The following is an 18,639-nucleotide window of genomic DNA, read 5'->3' as shown; positions in this document are numbered from 1 at the left end:
TCATGCTGAACAATGTTACAGGTAGCATAACCTTCTCCATGGCTTCTCCAGACCCTTTCACGTCTGTCACATGTGCTCAAGGTGAACCTGCTCCCAGCTGTGAAAAGCACAGGGTGCTAGTGGCGAACCTGCCAATTCTGGTGTTCAATGGCAAATTCCAGTCGAGCTCTATGGAGCCAGGCAGTGAGCACAGAATCCACTAGAGGTCGTCGGGCCCTCAGGCCACCCTCATGAAGTCTGTTTTTGATTGCTTGGTCAGAGACACTCACACCAGTGGCCTGCTGGAGATCATTTTGTAGGGCTCTGGCAGTGCTCATCCTGTTCCTCCTTGCACAAAAGAGCAGAGACCAGTCCTGCTGATGGGTTAAGAACCTTTTAAAGCCCTTTACAGCTCTCCTAGAGTAACTGCCTGTCTCCTGGAATCTCCTCCAAGCTCTTGAGACTGTGCTGGGAGACACAGCAAACCCTCTGGCAATGGCATTGATGTGCCATCCTGGAGGAGTTGGATTGCATGTGCAACCTCTGCAGGGTTCAGGTATCCACTCATGCTAAAAAAAAAGATGAGTAGGTCAGTGGCCTCTACCTGTAAAACCATTCCTGTTTTGGGGGTTGTCTCATTGTTGCCCATCTAGTGCACCTGTTGTTAATTTCATTAACCCCAAAGCAGCTGAAACTGATTAACAACCCCCTCTGCTACTTAACTGACCAGATCAATATACCAAGAGTTTAATTGACTTGATGCTATACTCTGATTAAAAAGGGTTCCTTTAATTTCTTTGAGCAGTGTATTTCATTCTAGTCTCTTCTATTGTTTTTCTATTCTATACTAATCTTTTCTATTCTTTTCTAGTTTATTCTTCGATTTTTCAATTTTATTCTAATCTTTTCTATTCTATCCTTTGATATTCTATTCTATTTGTTTCTTTTCTATTCTATTTTATTTTATTTTCTATTCTATTCTTTCCTATGCATTTATTTTCTATTCTATTTTATTCTATTCTTGTTGTCAAGTTCAAATTTGTTTTCAAATTTGAATCGATTCAAATTTTGGCCGAATTTCATTTCTTTATTTTGGATTTGTTTAAATTCGTTACTATTGTAATTCGGAATTCAGATACATCCAAATCTCTGAATAACAGAAAATTTGTCAGAAAATTTGTTCGAATTTCAATTCGGAAGTAAATGAACCACACATATCTAGCAGTAAAGGTTGGTGGTTAAGCCACAGTTTTACTGCCACCTGACCATCCATCTAAAGAAAGACATGCAGCTACTCAGGGCTGTACACATGCTTTGGTTGAGATGCCTTTCCTAACAGGAAAAATTAAATCCCCTGTTGTGCTCAGCAGCTGTACTGCCCATATATTAAAATTATTGGGGCCACAGCACAACCTCCCTGCAACCGCATGCAATGGGTTCAGTTAAAATAGGCGGTGAGGATGCAACTGCCCTCTCAAAAGCAATCCACCATGACTAGCAAAGGCAGCCACATGTTTTAATGAGCCCTAATGAATGTTAACTATGTAAAAAAAGTTATTTAATGTTCATTTAGCTAAGTAAATTGCGGAATGATTCACTATGACTGTCCAAACACATAGTTGCCAACATTTCCCAAACTTTTTTAGGGACACTTTTTTTACTTTCTGTATGTCCAGAAAGGTGGTATGGAGTTACATTTTAATTATGGGCGGATCATTCAATTGTGGGTGTGGCTCAACAATAACTGCAACCAAAATGACCATGGTTTCAGATACGCTGATTAGTTGGCATGGCTTAAAGGGGTGTGGTTAAATAGAGTCTGAGCTGACTTACATAGTGGAGAATGTGGTAATGTTAAATAGGGAGTATACTGTAGGTAAGGCAGTGTACAGGGGTCAGTAGTATGTAGGGCAGTGTACAGAAGTCAGTAGTATGTAGGGCAGTGTACTAGTGGTGTATTTTGGTTTTGTGCTGACCTAGGCAAGGCTAAAATTGGGTCCCCCTTATCTAAATTTGTCCCACCCCTTCTTTTTAAGATCCACCCCTTCATGTTCCACCTCTGCACCGCCTTCTGAGCACCTGGTCCATCTCTGCACCCCCTTCTGAGCACATGGTCCACCTCTGCACCCCCTTCTGAGCACCTATTACACCACTGCACCCCCTCCCATTCTACATACACACATACTACATTCACATATACTACATACATACATACTAAATTCACATATGCACATACTACATTCACACATGCTACATTCACATATACTACATACATACATACTAAATTCACATATGCACATACTACATTCACACATGCTACATTCACACATGCTACATACACACATGCTACATATACATACACTACATATGTCCCACCACCACAGCACTTACCTTCATTTCCCTAGGTAAAAGAAGGAGGGTCTGGGCGTGATTATCTGTGAGGCTGGCAGCACCCTCTCCCACCCACTCACTCTGCACAGCTTCAATCACAGAGCCTGGACAGAGCTGCTGGGGAAGGGAGAAGGGGGGAGGCAATGTGGATGTTGGCAATGTATTCCCCTGTGTGCCGACACCCACCTGAGTGGCAATGTAAAAAGTACACAGAGCAGAACTGTGGCGCCAGCCACCCCGCACAGGGGACACACTATCCGAGAATATTTCCAATTTTCAGAATGGAGCCCAGCCGTGACCGGGCTTTAAAATCCAGAACCATCTTCGGCAATCCATGACAGTTGGCAATTATGAAATCATGTAGTAGCAAAAATCCTGTCTGAGAATCTCCCTTGAACATGGGCATTCACAATGAGCACAACTTCACCATATACACATGAATTTTCCTGAGTGAACGTTCGCTACACCTGGTAGTAAATCTCACCATTTTTTTTCCATCTTTTAAATGTGCACTGTACAAAGTCAACAGGGATGCAACTGTCAGACCTCAGGTGACTGCTGATTCCCTGACCGTTCAACTAGCAAGTGAGGGGGATGAAAGTCAGTTTAGTAATAGGTCTGCAAAGATACAATAATTAAAGTTTGATTATTCCTGACACACCTGTTGACAGTTCTAGTTTATAGGCTGAGTTAGAGAGCTGCTATTTGTTGAACATCATTATTACAGATACAGATAAAAATTACTGTCTACTTGTATAGTTTCTTTAAAAAAAACAGAGCTCTTAGGCCAGATTCACACTTCAAACTTTGCTGCATTGCAGAGTAATTGTTGCAAATATGCTACGCATTAGTACAAAAAAATGAGTCATGTTTTAGACATGTCAAGGTATGTTATCAGACTATTCATTTTGAATGGGCTACCTTAATGCGTGTTAACACTCAACGTTATTGCATTAACACACCACATGTAAATGGACCCTTGTGAATGCTACTCAAAAGAATCATTGAAAGATGTAGGCTTTTCTCAATATCTCTTAACATACTCTGCATTCCTGCTAAAACTGTACAAAAGCAATATTTTTATTTTACTAGCATTGAATGAAAATACAGAACTTAATAAAAATGATTATGCTTATAATGTACCTAAATTATAGCCAACAGTTAAGTAATTATAAAAGAAATACATTATTCATTTTAAATTGAACAAAGTGTCCTGAAGCAGATTCCCAAATTATTCTTTTTGCCAAGCAGAATGAAGTTAAGATTTGTATAGGGATTCAGTTTGCATTGTTTTTGTGCTATGCTATAGTTCTTTCACAAGAATGCCTGAAATCACGTCAACTGTTTAAAGATATATACAGATTTATATAACTATTTGCATACTATGTGGCTTCTTTGCTGCACGGTGAATAAATAATAACCATACTGAGTGATACACCTTTTCTATTTAAACTAGAAGATATATGAAATATTTTGAGGTCCTGAATACTGATGCACAAATAAAATAGCTTGTTACTGATCACATCGAAGAAGTCTCTGTCAATATGTTTGTGGTTGGCTTACTGCACCGCTAATGGATACAGAGCTAAGCACAATCACATAAAATATGAGCACCCTCACAAGTGGGTCTGAGGACCTTAATTTTAACATGTATGCTTTTGTTCAAGCCACAGACTGCAAATATTAATGTCTATTGCGAAAAATAGTGAGAAGGACATGAACCAAAGAAAATTAAATGGGTAGCAACATAGCACACAACAATATCCAAAATATCCAGGTTTCTGCATGCTGCAGTGTGAAATATGGTTGAAAAATTAAAAAAAAATCTTTGATTAAACAAATTATCATTGTTCCCAGCACGTTTGCACTATGCTGCATTGACTATGAAGGTACAAAGGTACAAAAAAATGAAACACATTTATTTACTTCCTTGTATAAAAACAATGACACAACTGTCAGGGAAGCATTATGACAGTAGGGAAGGTATTTGACTCTGCAGGATATGACACACTCAAGAACAGTAATCAACAGCAGGTAGAAATTGGGTCAATGGGTTTAGCCTAAATGTTGAATTAGAGCATTTGATAGCACATTTGCTTTGTTTTTACTGGTAAATAGAAACAGTATAGCTAGTGTAGCCCTCTTTTTAGGGGTGTTTTGAAAAATGACCCTCCCCAAACCGGTTATTGCACTAAACCTGTAGGTAAATGAGAGAACCAGAACCTTCACTAAATGGAAGACTGGGATTGATAATACAGTTGGTATTGCCCCCAACCAGGACAAGGCCACTGTGAACAGAGGGGATTCCCTTTCTGGTAAATTACTGTTTAAAGAAATTGGGAGTAGAGCTATTGCAACCAGGATATAACATTAACCATAAGTACATACTATAGATGCACACAAGTATACAGATAATACAAGCTTTACATTAATAGCTGTGCATACATATGATGTGCAAGCAGGTATTATCAACAACGAGCCCAATAGGAGACCTGGTGGAATTGTGAACATATATCCAGGTATATATAGGCATTATTAGAGATTCAATCAGACGAATGCTGCAGCAAAGTTCACTTGCAGAGGTGCCTGAGGATGATACAGTGTCTGTCTTTGTGTTGGAGACCTGAAGACAAGGTCTGAAGTCATGGGGAGGTCACCAACTGTTGTCCAACCAGTCTGGAACAGAGCCTCTCACCAGTATGAACTGTGGTGTGGCATTAGAATTCAGAGTCACCCTGTCTACTCTGCCTCTTAGTCCCTCCCTAGTAGTTTCTAATTTGACATGCAAATCTAACTACCAAAAGTTGCCATCAGATGTCTAACCTGGCTCTAGCCTATACTGGGTATTGAGCCCTAAGTTAAAACTAGCTATAGAATCCCAGATCAGAAGGGACGGGGTTAACTAGAATACTAGGCACTGCATATAAACTATATTGCAATAAACAGGTTCACCTACTAGTATACTGAAAGTTGACCACTAAACATACAATAGCACCGAACAAGCTATGTGGCACTGTGCATGTGAGATAATAACAATAGAACAGAGACTCGTTCGTCACGAGGATTCACAAATACACTGAAGAAGCTATAGGCAGCTTCAGCTAAACTATTGAAACATAGGAATACTTGCATAATAGTCTTTGCTTCTGATCTGGGCGGAAATACAGCAGCAGTAGTAGCCCCTGTGTATATAAGGTTATGTGGCTCAGTTCTCTGTTCTCCTGGGTTTTTAAAGCCACTTCTTATAGGAAGTGTTAATACATCATTATACATACCACTGTGATATCAGCAGCTAAGGGCAGCAGATCCCTACAATTACTAACCTCAGATGAAATAATGTAACTATATTTTGGTAGTAAGCTATGGGCAGCACTATGTTAGGTCCCATTTACATCTGTGAGGTATGCATGCAAGTTAAGCCTAGTTATGTTGTACGTTATTATACGTTGCAAAAGAAGAGACCATTTATTTAAATGGACTGTATAATGCAAAACATGGTTAGCAAGGCAGGTCACCACATCACACAGTAGTGTGTTATGTTGCCCTATAATAAACTTGCAGTGCTTCAGCTTTTTTCTTGTTTTCTTTAAATTGTCAAATGTCTTCATTCCTGAACATATACAGTAATTATCTAATTGTTGTAATAGCAGTTTTGTATGACCTATACTGGTTTTTGTATGCATACTGTAGTATACCTTGGTAGGGAGCCACAGCGGAAATCTGTATTCCAGACGGATAAAAACTTAACTGCTTGATCAGGATTCTGATAACCTATTACACCGACACATTATACTGTGCTGTAATTATGACCCTGCATTAATTGGTACTTATCACACACTCCAATGAAGACTGACACTACTGAACCTTATCTGGATGACCTGCTCAGTTATCTCTGTCTTCTAAACTGCAGCAACTCTTAACCCTTCCTATGCTTATGACTGGCAATTTGCTTTACGTACAAACTATAAAGTTTTCTTTTTTTAATATAGATATTAACCATTTTCCATCCGCCCTATAGCAGAAATACTGCTACAGGGTGGGCAAGGGTGCACAAAATCATGTGTACAGTCATGGCCGAAATTGTTGGCACCCTTGATATTTCTCCAGGAAATCATGTATTTCTCACGAAACGTATTGCATTAACACATGTTTTGCTATACACATGTTTATTCCCTTTGTGTGTATTGGGACAAAACAAAAAAAGGGAGGAAAGAAAGCAAATTCGACATAATGTCACACAAACCTCCAAAAATGGGCTGGACAAAAGTATTGGCACCCTTTCACAACTGCGGATAAATAAGAATGTTACAAGCATGTGATGCTCCTGTAAACTCACCTGGGGCAAGTAACAGGTGTGGGCAATATAGAAATCACACCTGAAAGCAGATAAAAAGGAGAGACGTTCACTTAACCTTTGCATTGTGTGTCTGTCTGTGCCACACTAAGCATGGACAACAGAAAGAGGAGACGAGAACTGTCTGAGGACCTGAGAACCAAAATTGTGGCAAAATATCAACAATCTCAAGGTTACAAGTCCATCTCCAGAGAACTAGATTTGCCTTTGTCCACAGTGCGCAACATTATCAAGAAGTTTGCAACCCATGGCACTGTAGCTAATCTCCCTGGTCGTGGACGGATGAGGAAAATTGATGAAAGATTGCAACGCAGAATAGTCCGGATGGTGGATAAGCAGCCCCAAACATGTTCCAAAGACATTCAAGCTGTCCTGCAGGCTCAGGGAGCATCAGTGTCAGCGCGAACTATCCGTCGACATTTAAATGAAATGAAACGCTATGGCAGGAGACCCAGGAGGACCCCACTGCTGACACAGAGACATAAAAAAGCAAGACTACAGTTTGCCAAAATGTACTTGAGTAAGCCAAAAGCCTTCTGGGAAAACGTCTTGTGGACAGATGAGACCAAGATAGAGCTTTTCGGTAAAGCACATCATTCTACTGTTTACCGAAAACGGAATGAGGCCTACAAAGAACAAAACACAGTACCTACGGTAAAATATGGTGGAGGTTCAATGATGTTTTGGGGTTGTTTTGCTGCCTCTGGCACTGGGTGCCTTGACTGTGTGCAAGGCATCATGAAATCTGAGGATTACCAAAGGATTTTGGGTCGCACTGTAGGGCCCAGTGTCAGAAAGCTGGGTTTGCGTCCAAGATCCTGGGTCTTCCAGCAGGACAATGACCCCAAACATACGTCAAAAAGCACTCAGAAATGGATGGCAAAGAAGCGCTGGAGAGTTCTGAAGTGGCCAGCAATGAGCCCAGATCTAAATCCCATTGAACACCTGTGGAGAGATCTTAAAATTGCTGTTGGGAAAAGGTGTCCTTCCAATAAGAGAGACCTGGAGCTGTTTGCAAAGGAAGAGTGGTCCAAAATTCCGGGTGAGAGGTGTCAGAAGCTTATTGATGGTTATAGGAAGCGACTGATTTCAGTTATGTTTTCCAAAGGGTGTGCAACCAAATATTAAGTTAAGGGTGCCAATACTTTTGTCCAGCCCATTTTTGGGGTTTTGTGTGACATTATGTCATATTTGCTTTTCTGCCTCTGTTTTATATTTGTTCCAATACATACAAAGGGAATAAACATGTGTATAGCAAAACATGTGTTAATGCAATACCTTTTTTGTGTGAAATACTTGATTTTCAGGAAAAATATCAAGGGTGCCAACAATTTCGGCCATGACTGTATATATATACATGATTGTGCAGTTCCTGGGAGGGGGCGCGCATGCTCTACCCTCCGAGCCAATTGCAGCCTCGGCTGTCAATCACCGGGTCAAGGCTGGTGGTTATTTGCCGGCACCCGGTGATCACTGAGTATTACCAACGGGGGAGAGAACTGTATGTAAACAATACAGTTCTCTCTCCTGTCAGCTCCTGCACACTGATTTGTATGGCTCTGCATAGCAGAGCCATACACAGCAGTGTGTTACAGTTGAAAGCACACACACAGCATACAATTAACCCTTTGATCGCCCCACATGTTAACCCCTTCCTGCCCAGTGCCATTAGTACAGTGTCAGTGCTTTTTATTAGCACTGATCACTGTATTGGTGTCACTGGGGATGTCAATGACACCAAGTCAGTTCCCCCCAGTGCATAGCAGAGCCATACATAGCAGTGTGCTTACAATTGAAAGCACACATACAGCACATTGTGAAACAGCGCACAGCACAAAATTAACCCTTTGATCGCCCCACATGTTAACCCCTTCCTGCCCAGTGCCATTAGTACAGTGTCAGTGCTTTTTATTAGCACTGATCACTGTATTGGTGTCACTGGGGATGTCAGTGACACCAAGTCAGTTCCCCCAGTGCATACCAGAGCCATACACAGCAGTGTGCTTACAGTTGAAAGCACACACAGAGCACACTGTGAAACAGCGCACAGCACACAATTAACCCTTTGATCTCCCCACATGTTAACCCCTTCCTGCCCAGTGCCATTCGTAGAGTGCCAGTGCTTTTTATTAGCACATATCACTTTACTGGTGTCACTGGGGATGCCAGTGACACCAAATTAGTTCCCCCAGTGTTAGAATACCCGCCGCAGTCCCGCAGTCCTGCTACAAGTCACTGATTGCCACCATTACTAGTAAAAAAAATTTTTACAAAAATTTCAGTATATATACTGCCATTTGTAAACGCTCAACTTTCACGTAAACCAATTTATTTACACATATTGGGATTTCTTTTAGAAAAGACATGTAGCATAGCATAATACATTTTGCCCTAAATTTATGATGAAATTAGATTTTTTACATTTTTTTACTGGACATGTTTAATAGCAAAAAGTCAAAAATATAGTTTTTTTCTTAAAATTGTCGGCCTTTTTTTGTTTATAGCGCAAAAAATTAAAAATGCACAGGCGATCAGATCCCACTGAAAGAAAGCTCTATTTATGGGAAAAAAGGACATAAATTTCATTTGGGAGCAGCGTTGCATGACCGCCCAATTGTCAGTTAAAGTAACGCAGCGCCGTACCGCTAAAAATGGCCTGGACAGGAAGGAGGTAAATCATCTGGAGGGCAAGTGGTTAATATACATTTAGATAATGATTAGATATAAAATAATGTACATGTGTATTTGCTGTGTTACTGTTTTGACAGCAATTTATGCAGTTTGTGCAACTTTCATAGTGTTGCACTGGACAGCCTATGAGTTCTCTGTCATGCAGAAATTACAAAAGCAGACAGTGGATTTAAGTAACACAGAGCACCAAGTTGCACAGCAGTTATTTTTGGCTTAAAGTGAATGGTGTAGTGATGGAGGACAGATAAAGCATGTCCAAGAGAGCATCATCAGATTGCACTAGATAGAAGATTGAGACAGACTGTACAGATAGAAACATCAGCAAGAGACTGCATGTATAAAAAGTGTAACAGTGCAGACCCGCTCACACTGCTGCACTGTAGGAGACCAAGCTAATTAACTGAGATGTCAGCCTCTAAGAAAGATAGGGTGATATGGATGCAGAGCAATTTGTATGCTCCAATCTTGTCTAACAGTAGAAGTTTCCCTAACATACAGCTAATATTGTACCAATCCACAAAAAGGGTACAAAGAATGAGCTGGGGAACAAGCCTGAGAAGCATAAAGTGGTTCTAAAGGCAGAATGTTTTATACCTTCATACCAGGGGCGGACTGACCATTTGGAAACTTGGGCACTGCCCGAGGGCCCGGGGTCAGTAGGGGGCTCCATGAGATGCCCCTAGTACCTTTTTCATAGGCTTTTTTGAGTTTGGGCAAGGACACAGGAGCCCCATGATCCCATATTGACCAGGGGCCCCATGAGTTATCAGTCCGCCCTTGCTTCATACATTCTCTGCATTCAGGTAAAAAAGCCTTCTCTTTGCAGCTCCCCCCAGCCCCACTAATACTAACCTGAGTCTAATCTCGATCAAGCAATGTGCATGAGAGCAGAGGCTCTCTCGGCTGTCCCACTCCTCATTGGCTCAGGCATAGCAGCAGGAGCGTGCTGTCAACAGGGAGCAGAGGGCGGGGCCAATCCATGCTCTTTGTATCTTAGGGACAAATAGAGCCGGCTCAGAAGCAAGCCACTTGCTATGGGGGCACTAGGTGGATAAGAGGGGCCAGGACTGCCAGCAGGGAACCTGAGAAGAGGAAGATTGGGGATGTTCTGTGCAAAACCATTTCACAGAGCAGGTAAGTATAACATGTTTCTTATTTTTTTTTAAATAAAACTTTACCCTTTATAATCACTTAAACATCTGAAACTGTAAATTTCATGTAATTAAATTTCTCTCCAGTAAACCCAATTTATAATATGGTGTGCAGTTTTAATGGCCTAACTTTATACTTTTATATTAAAGGAGATGTATGGGGTTAGTTAAAAAAACAAACATACATAATCACCTCTATGCTGCAGCACTGCTGTGATGATGCAGCTGTCTCTCACTGGATCTAAGATGAAGAACTGAGTGATCACATGACTGCTGATCGCTCAGTTATGAGTTTTCTCGGACCAGAGAGCAGTGTCCATCAGTCATCGATCTCCTCTCTGCCACTCCAGTGCTCACTAGAGTGCTTGGCTGGAGAAGAGGCAGGCGCAGCTGGTTTAGGCTTTCAGCCATGTGCTGAGAGCTGGAGCCAGCTGTCAATCAGGCAATCAGACAGCTGGGTGGATCTTTCCAGAGCTTTCAGTAGCTCTGCTAAATCAGCTAACAGAAGGATTTGGCCCATTGTCAGCTGATTGTGGGTCACAGGAGTAAAAAGCAAGAAAGTTAGTGCGCTCACAAAAAAGCTTTGACCATACTTCTTTTTTAACACCTCCCCCCAGCCTATAGCAGATTGACGGCTGGGCGGGACACTCCTCCTTCTGAGTGGGCATCATATGATGTCCTGCCAGAAGGAGCAGCTCACGCGGCCGTGAGGCAGCGCAGTGGAGCGATCTGTCACCGGCTGGGTCCACGGGACACAGCCAATGACATATCACTACACCAGCCCGTTGCCAGTGTCATGTGACCACTGTGACCAATCACAGCAGATCACATGACAATTGTATACAATGGATGACATCCTTTCATGCCATCCATTGTATACAATTGTGTTGTTAGCTTTGATTGGTCAAAGCAGTCACATGGTACAGACAGGGCCAATCACAGCCCATCTGTATCATTGGATGAGCTGTGCCCAGTCACAGCTAATCACAACAAAAGACTGAATGAATCCGTTTCATTCAGTAACAATGATTGCAAATGTCAATGAAATACATTGGTATTAGCAATCATAATGTGTAAAAAAAAAAAATCCTGATCACTTGCCCAGAGTAGTTCTATGGTAACATTGTATTTCTTTGGTCACAGTGTGTTGAAAAAAAAAGAAAAGAAAAACAGTAATAAAAAAATAAAAATAAATAGAAAAATTAAAATGTAATTATTATTATTATTATTATTTTACATACTGTCACCAGTCAGTTTCCCTGATTACCACCACACCAGTTATATAATAACGCTGTACTGGACTGGTGACAATATGTAAAAAAAAAAATTGTGATTTTTTTTCTTTTATCTCTACATTTTCCAAAAAATTGTAACAAAAAATTACAACTTCAAAAAAACTCACCAAGCCTGTTACTAAATACTTTGGACTATCTATTTTCCAAAAATGGGTAATTTTGGGGGGTATTCCTGGTGTTTTTGGGCCTCAAGAAATGAGATAGGCCTTCAGTACATTAGGATTGATTGATTTTCAGATATATATACCATGGTTTGTGGACTCTAACCTTCCTGCAAACTAATTAACATACACTAATTTGGGGTATTTTCACCAAAGAAATGTAGTAGAATACAATTTAACCTAAATTTATGAAGAAATTTTATTTATTTGCAAAATGTTATAACAGAAACAAAGAAAAACACATTTTATTTTGTATATTTAGCAAATTATAAAAACTCAGTGGTGATTAAATACCACCAAAAGAAAGATCTATTTGTGTGAAAAAAATTATAAAAAATTTTTATGGGCACAGTGTTGCATGAGCGCACAATTGTCATTCAAAGTGCGACAACACTGAAAGCTGAAAATTGGCCTGGGCAGGAAGGGGGTAAAAGTGCTCGATATTGAAGTGGTTAAAAGGATAGAGCAGTATTCATGAATGCACTGCTTGTCTTGTCATATCATTACCTGTTGTAGGATCTGTTCTTTATTCTCTATTGAATGTTCTGTAATGCATTTTGATGGTTTGTTCCACTGAACATTGGTTTTATGTGATTTCCCCGCTCTGTTTTACTCATTGTCACTGTGAGAGACCACGATGCCTTTTTTTGTGTGCTTCCTTTTATATTGCCATTAAGAGTTGATATGCGATCTCATTGTACATGTCTGTACTCTTGGCTTGTTTTACTGAATAAAATCCTTGAAATATAAAAAGAGCAAGTTCCAACAAAAATGGTGCAAGGTATAAGTGGTACACAAACTACCAGGAGGAAAAGTTTAAGATTTATGATATAAATAGGAAATCAACAGTAAGTAAGTATAAGCAGGGTAAACATTTAAAATGCAGGCTAGATGGACCAGTTGGTGTTTTTCTGCCATCAGTCTTTTGTGTGGGCACAGAAAAATGGACATATTTTAAGAGCTAATTAGCAATAAGCATGGGCATTTTTTGAATATTCTGCAGAATTAAAGTAGTTATTAAAAAATAATTGTCCAAGTATAGATTAATTAGGAATTGTTAAACATGTTTAAAATCAGAGCTGGTTAAAGCTCTGACTTGATTTAAGCCTTTAAGTAATCACCCACAGTGAAACATTTAGACTGAGAGGGGTATGGGGCAGAATTTTAAATTGTTTAACACTGGCCATACACACATAAGCTGTACCAAAGAAATCTTAGTGGTTTATCCATCCATGCAGAGGATGAACAAATTTCCCTCTGCAGCTACTGCATTATGAGAAGTGGCCTCGCTGATTTGATCTGATTGGATGGAGGTACTGTTCAGCTGACAATTATCTGCCCTGCTGTCGGGCAAGAGGAGGCCGACAAGGACCCCCATGGAGTGAATATCATCCAGTTCAGCAGAAAATGGGTGAAATTTACTCCACGCATGACCAACCTTGGGGCTACCAGAGAAGAGAGGAGAGTGATTATCTTACCTTTATTATTCAGTCTCCGGCAGAGGTGGGACCTAGACCAAATGGTATTTGCAGTGTAGCCTACAAAATGTCTTAAATGATAAGTTCACCTTTAAAAAAATAATAAATGCACAATGTTTTACAGGTAAAAAATTGTGCATTAACTTTTTTATTTCCTTAGGAGCCTGTAAAGCTTTGCAACCGTGATCAGCAGATCGCAGGTGCAATGCCCAGCTCCTGTAGACTGTCAGTGTAGCTGTCTCCCCATACCTCCCCATATGGGCAGGCAGTTACTTCAGTCCAGGAAAACTCAGTGAACTACAAGGAAGCTCACCAGTGCCCTGGGAGTTTATTGAGAACTACAAGCCATTAGCCACAAAGGCTGTCGGTAGTTGTTGTCTATTAATTCACAGAACTCAGTGAATGAATAACATGGCAATGTGGGCGGAGCCCCGCACCACCAAGCTCTTTTCAAATTGTGACAGCAGGTGTGGGGAGAGGATACCTGACCTGCTGTCACAGGAAGGGGGGGGGCAATTGGGGGAAGAGCTGCAGGAATGGGAATATGTTACGTGTTCCACCCTAAAAACAGGTGGAACATGTAACATGTTCCCAAAGGCAAACTTATCCTTTAACCACTTGCCACCCGGCCTATGGTCAAATGATCGCCGGGCGAACATCTCATCATATGATGTCCTTTCCGGATTGCGCTTTGCGTGTGCCCACAGGGCCGCACTGTGGCGAGATCTGTCACCAGCTGTGTACCTCGGACACGGCCGATGACAGATATGTGTATCGGCCCCGTTGCCAGTACCATGACCAATCACAGCAGGTCACATGACAGTTGTATACAATGGATGTCTTCCTTTCATGCCATCCATTGTATACAAGTGTGCCTAGCTGTGAATGGTCACAGTGATCACATGCACAGGCTGGACCAATTACAGCCCATCTGTGCCATGTGATTAGCCATGGCCAATCACAGCTAATCACAACAAAAAAACCTGAATGAATCGATTTCATTCAGTTAAATGCTTGCTTATAGCAAAGAAATTCTTTGCTATAAGCAATCAAATTGTGTAAAAAAAAAAAAAAATACTGACACTTCCCCAAAGTAGTACAATGTTACTATGGTAACATTATGCTACTTTGGACATAGTGAAATATGAAAAAAAAATCTTAAAAAAAGAGAATTTTAAAATAAAAAAATTGGAAAAAAATTATCTTTAGCATATCCCTGTCCCTGATCACAGCCACACCAGTTATATTATGATGCTGTACTGCACTGGTGACAGTATGTAAAAATAAATAGTGAAAATAATTTTTTTAATTTCTTCATTTTCCAAAAATTTATGACAAAGAAACTACAACTTCAAAGATCTTGCCATGCCTCTTATGAAATACGGTGGACTGGCTACTTTGCAAAAAGGGGTCATTTGGGGGATATCTGTACTGTTCTGACATTTTTGGGCCTCAAGAAATTAGATTGGCTGTCAGTACTTCAGGATCGATCAATTTTCAGATGTATCCCATAATTTGTGAACTCTATAACTTTCCTACAGACTAAATAATAAATACTGATTTGGTTTATTTTCACCAAAGACATGTAGCAGAATACATCTTGGCCTAAATTTATGAAGAACAATTATTTATTTGCAAACTTTTATAACAGAAACAAAGAAACATGTTTTTGTTAATTAATTTTCTGTCTTTTTTTGTTAATTTAGCAGACTATAAAAACCCCAGTGGTGATTAAATACCACCAAAAGAAAGCTCTAGTGTGAACAAAATGATAAAATTTTAGTTTGGGTACAGTGTTGTATGACCGTGCAATTGTCATTCAAAGTGTGACAGCGCTGAAACCTGAAAATTGGCCTGGACAGGAAGGGGGTAAAAGTGCCTGGTATGGAAGTGGTTAAGGAATGCAGGGCCTGACTGTAACTAAATGATTCTAAATATTTGGCAGGTGAAACAGTTCTTATACATTGATTTTCAGCTGTGTATTTAGCAGCTTACATGGAGTTCATCTACTATAAATTACTATTCTACTGATACATTTTTCATTATTATAGCCAGCTGACCGACGTAATTGAAAATATTTTCACCAAGACAAATATAGTATGTCATGTAATGCTTTTTGTGCCTAGCAATCACCTGCAAGCAACTTTCCCATACCCAACAATCTGATTCAAGAAAATGCAAAAAATATATATACTGTATATTTTTAATAACTGCTGCCTTTCAGATTGAAAGGTTCTAGCTAGATACAACACACTTCTGTATAGGAAAAACCATTCCCTTGTGTAATTATAACAGTGTTATTTTTCCTTTAAATCTGACCTTTGAGCTCCCCTTCTCACCACCCCCTTGTAACTAATTTCTGACATAGAAAAAGAACTACTTAAATGCCCCTTTGTACCCAAATTCATGGTCATGTGACCATTTCGGGCCCGAGTCTTCTCTCTACTTCTGTATATTGGAGGCCCAGGAAGCTGTTTCACTGGCTGCACATCTCAAGGGTTATGTCAGCATAAGGGAACTGGCCCAGGCAGGCACATCTGCAGCACTGGATTACTGGTCCCCCACTCCTGGTAAGAATGTACCCTTCTGGGGGAAGGGGGAGAGGGTGGAAAGTCTCAGGATTCAATGAAGAAAGTGTCAGAGAAGGAGTAGCAAGAGCCAAAGGATGATGAGCACTGAGGAGGGTGGAAGGTAATCCACTAAAGCACACTGAAGAATAATGTGCCCTAGCTGCACTGAAGCATCAGACAAGGAGTGCTTCTACTCCTTGTAGGCAAAGTAATAGATCAGCAGTCCTGTCCAGCCAAGTAATTTATTGGACATTATATAATGGTATGAGATGAAAGTAGAGAGATGTTCTACCTAAATAACTCGTACTTCTGAGTTGATTCATCATATAAATCAGGGGAATAGATTGGTGGGTTGACTCACACAATTTCTTGGTGTTCAGATTTGGTCTATACCATCACAAAATCAAAATCTACAACTGTAGGTTTTGTGTGTGTATATATATTTATATATATATATATATATGTATATATATATATATATATATATATATATATATATATATATATATATATATATATATATAATGAGAACTTTAAAAGCCATCCTGTGTTTAAAATATTACCATGGGACCAACAATGCATTTTTTCCTCCAATATGGTCCTTTCAAGTAATGGTCTGTTTTGGTGAAATAAAACTGGATTTCCCTCAAACATCTAGTGATGTGCAGAAGTTAAATTTTATTCCTCTGCATGTACTTGGATGTAATCATGTACAGAGGAATTACAAACTTAAACTTTAGTAAACTCCTAATTGTATGGGTACAACCAGAATTGAAGACATATTTTGGAAACAGAATCTCCTTTCATACCGCATTATATTGGTCTGCAAATGACAAACACAGCCCATATAATTCAAAAGGACCTCAAAACAATGCATAGCGATCTGTCAGCTGCATCATGTACATTAGGCCTGGTTCACACTAGTGTGATTATAAATGTGACTTGAGATCGAGTGACAGAATCACATGACAATGGAAATCACATTGTTTTCAATGGTGCCTGTTCACATCAATGATTTTGGAAGAGGTTCCTGGACTACTTTGGTGCAATTCCAGCACAATTCTGGCCTCACAGATTATGCAAAACACATTCAAGTAGCATCCAAGTTACATCTCATGTTCCCACAGAAAGTTGGATTAAATTCTGATTGCAACAGTGTGAACCTAGCTTTAGCCTGGGGTCACACTGATGCGGTGCGGAATTCACAGCATTTTCTGTGCGAATTCCGCACCACATCAGAATCACGCCTCCTTCATGCGAACCGCTGCGGGTGTGTATGTTGAGTTAACAACACCCTGAAATCTGTCTGCAAAATGCGTAGCGATGTGCAGAATTGGATCACATAGGTGTGAATATCCATGAGATCTGATTCTAGTGCGGACCCAAAAAAGTGCCTGCAGCTTTTTGGTGCAGGTGCGATTTGAGCCATACAAAATGTATGGCTCCGATCGCACTGCAAACAAATCGCATGTGATTTGCACAGGAATGCGGTGCGGTTCCTGTGCGAATCACATGTGATGTATCGCACCGCATTAGAGTGAACCTAGCCTCACTGTTTAGACTGGTAATACAGTTTGTGTAATTAGGTATTCAGTCGTTTAATGAATGCCATAAAAAAAAAATCATACTTTAACCCCTTGGCGCCGGCGCCTCCCGGCCCTTTAAGGGTTCTAGAACCCAGAAGGCGGGCGGGGTTTTAGGGTCATGTGACCACCATGATTCGCTATCACGGCGGTCACATGATCGGGAAAGGTCCGGATCGCAAGAGGAAATCAAGACCTTTCCGTGAGTACCAAATGTGTGTGCTGGGAGCGCGCAGGGTGCGCACTCTCAACACATATGTTTTTTTTTAATAGAATGCAAATGTGCGGCCGCTCGGCGTCTAGGCCCAGACTCCAGGAGGCCACACATTTGCGTTCGGCCGGCGCCAAGAAGTTAAAGTATCTTGCACAGGATAAAGTCAAAATACAAAGCTTAGCTTGTATAGTACAACTCATGGAAGCATTGTAAGTGATAACAAGAAATTTCCAGCATGACCTAATAACAGTGTCTACCGGACATTGCCATACAGCATGATAATTACTTAATGGGTAGGCATGACACCTGAAATTAATTAAGGCAGAGTGGAGCCTTATGCCGGCAATACATGGATCGAAATTCGACAGATTTTTTTGTCCGAAAATAAGGACATAAGAATAATCTGCCGATTTTCGCTCTGTTAGTGGGTCAATGGCACCGGCCGATTTTTGTGGTTCCTCCCCTTTTCAGTGATTGGCATGTTGGAAAATTTGTGAAAAACAACCGATTGTTGACTCAATGATGGTCAAATTGTACGATCATTTTTCCGAAAAGAATATGCGCATGAGCCATGACCTGGAGGGAACAGAAGTTTCGCCTGTTATATGGGGTGAACCTTATGACTTGGTCGGCCGATTTGCATTGATGGCACCATCGGATTACCGAGTGAACAATGTTTTCGATTTTCGGACAAAAAAAAAACGTTCGGAATTCGACCCATGTATGGCCTGCATTAGGCAAGGCAAAGGCAATTTTGATGCCTCACCCCCAA

The 18,639-nt window shown here is 40.5% G+C and overlaps 1 protein-coding gene across 3 annotated transcripts in view; it reads left to right on the top strand.

The window, feature by feature from the left end:
• Positions 1–18,639, top strand: part of CSMD2 (CUB and Sushi multiple domains 2) — a 1,275,366-nt gene that overhangs the window by 959,619 nt on the left and 297,108 nt on the right. The window lies entirely within an intron of this gene.

The sequence above is a fragment of the Staurois parvus genome, unplaced genomic scaffold, assembly GCF_062004578.1.
Source record: "Staurois parvus isolate SC_StPar_1 unplaced genomic scaffold, SC_StPar_1.0 ptg000145l, whole genome shotgun sequence".
NCBI classification, from domain to species: Eukaryota; Metazoa; Chordata; class Amphibia; order Anura; family Ranidae; genus Staurois; species Staurois parvus.
The sequence above is the reverse complement of the archived record's forward strand: the minus strand, read 5'-3'. Positions and strand labels throughout refer to the sequence as shown.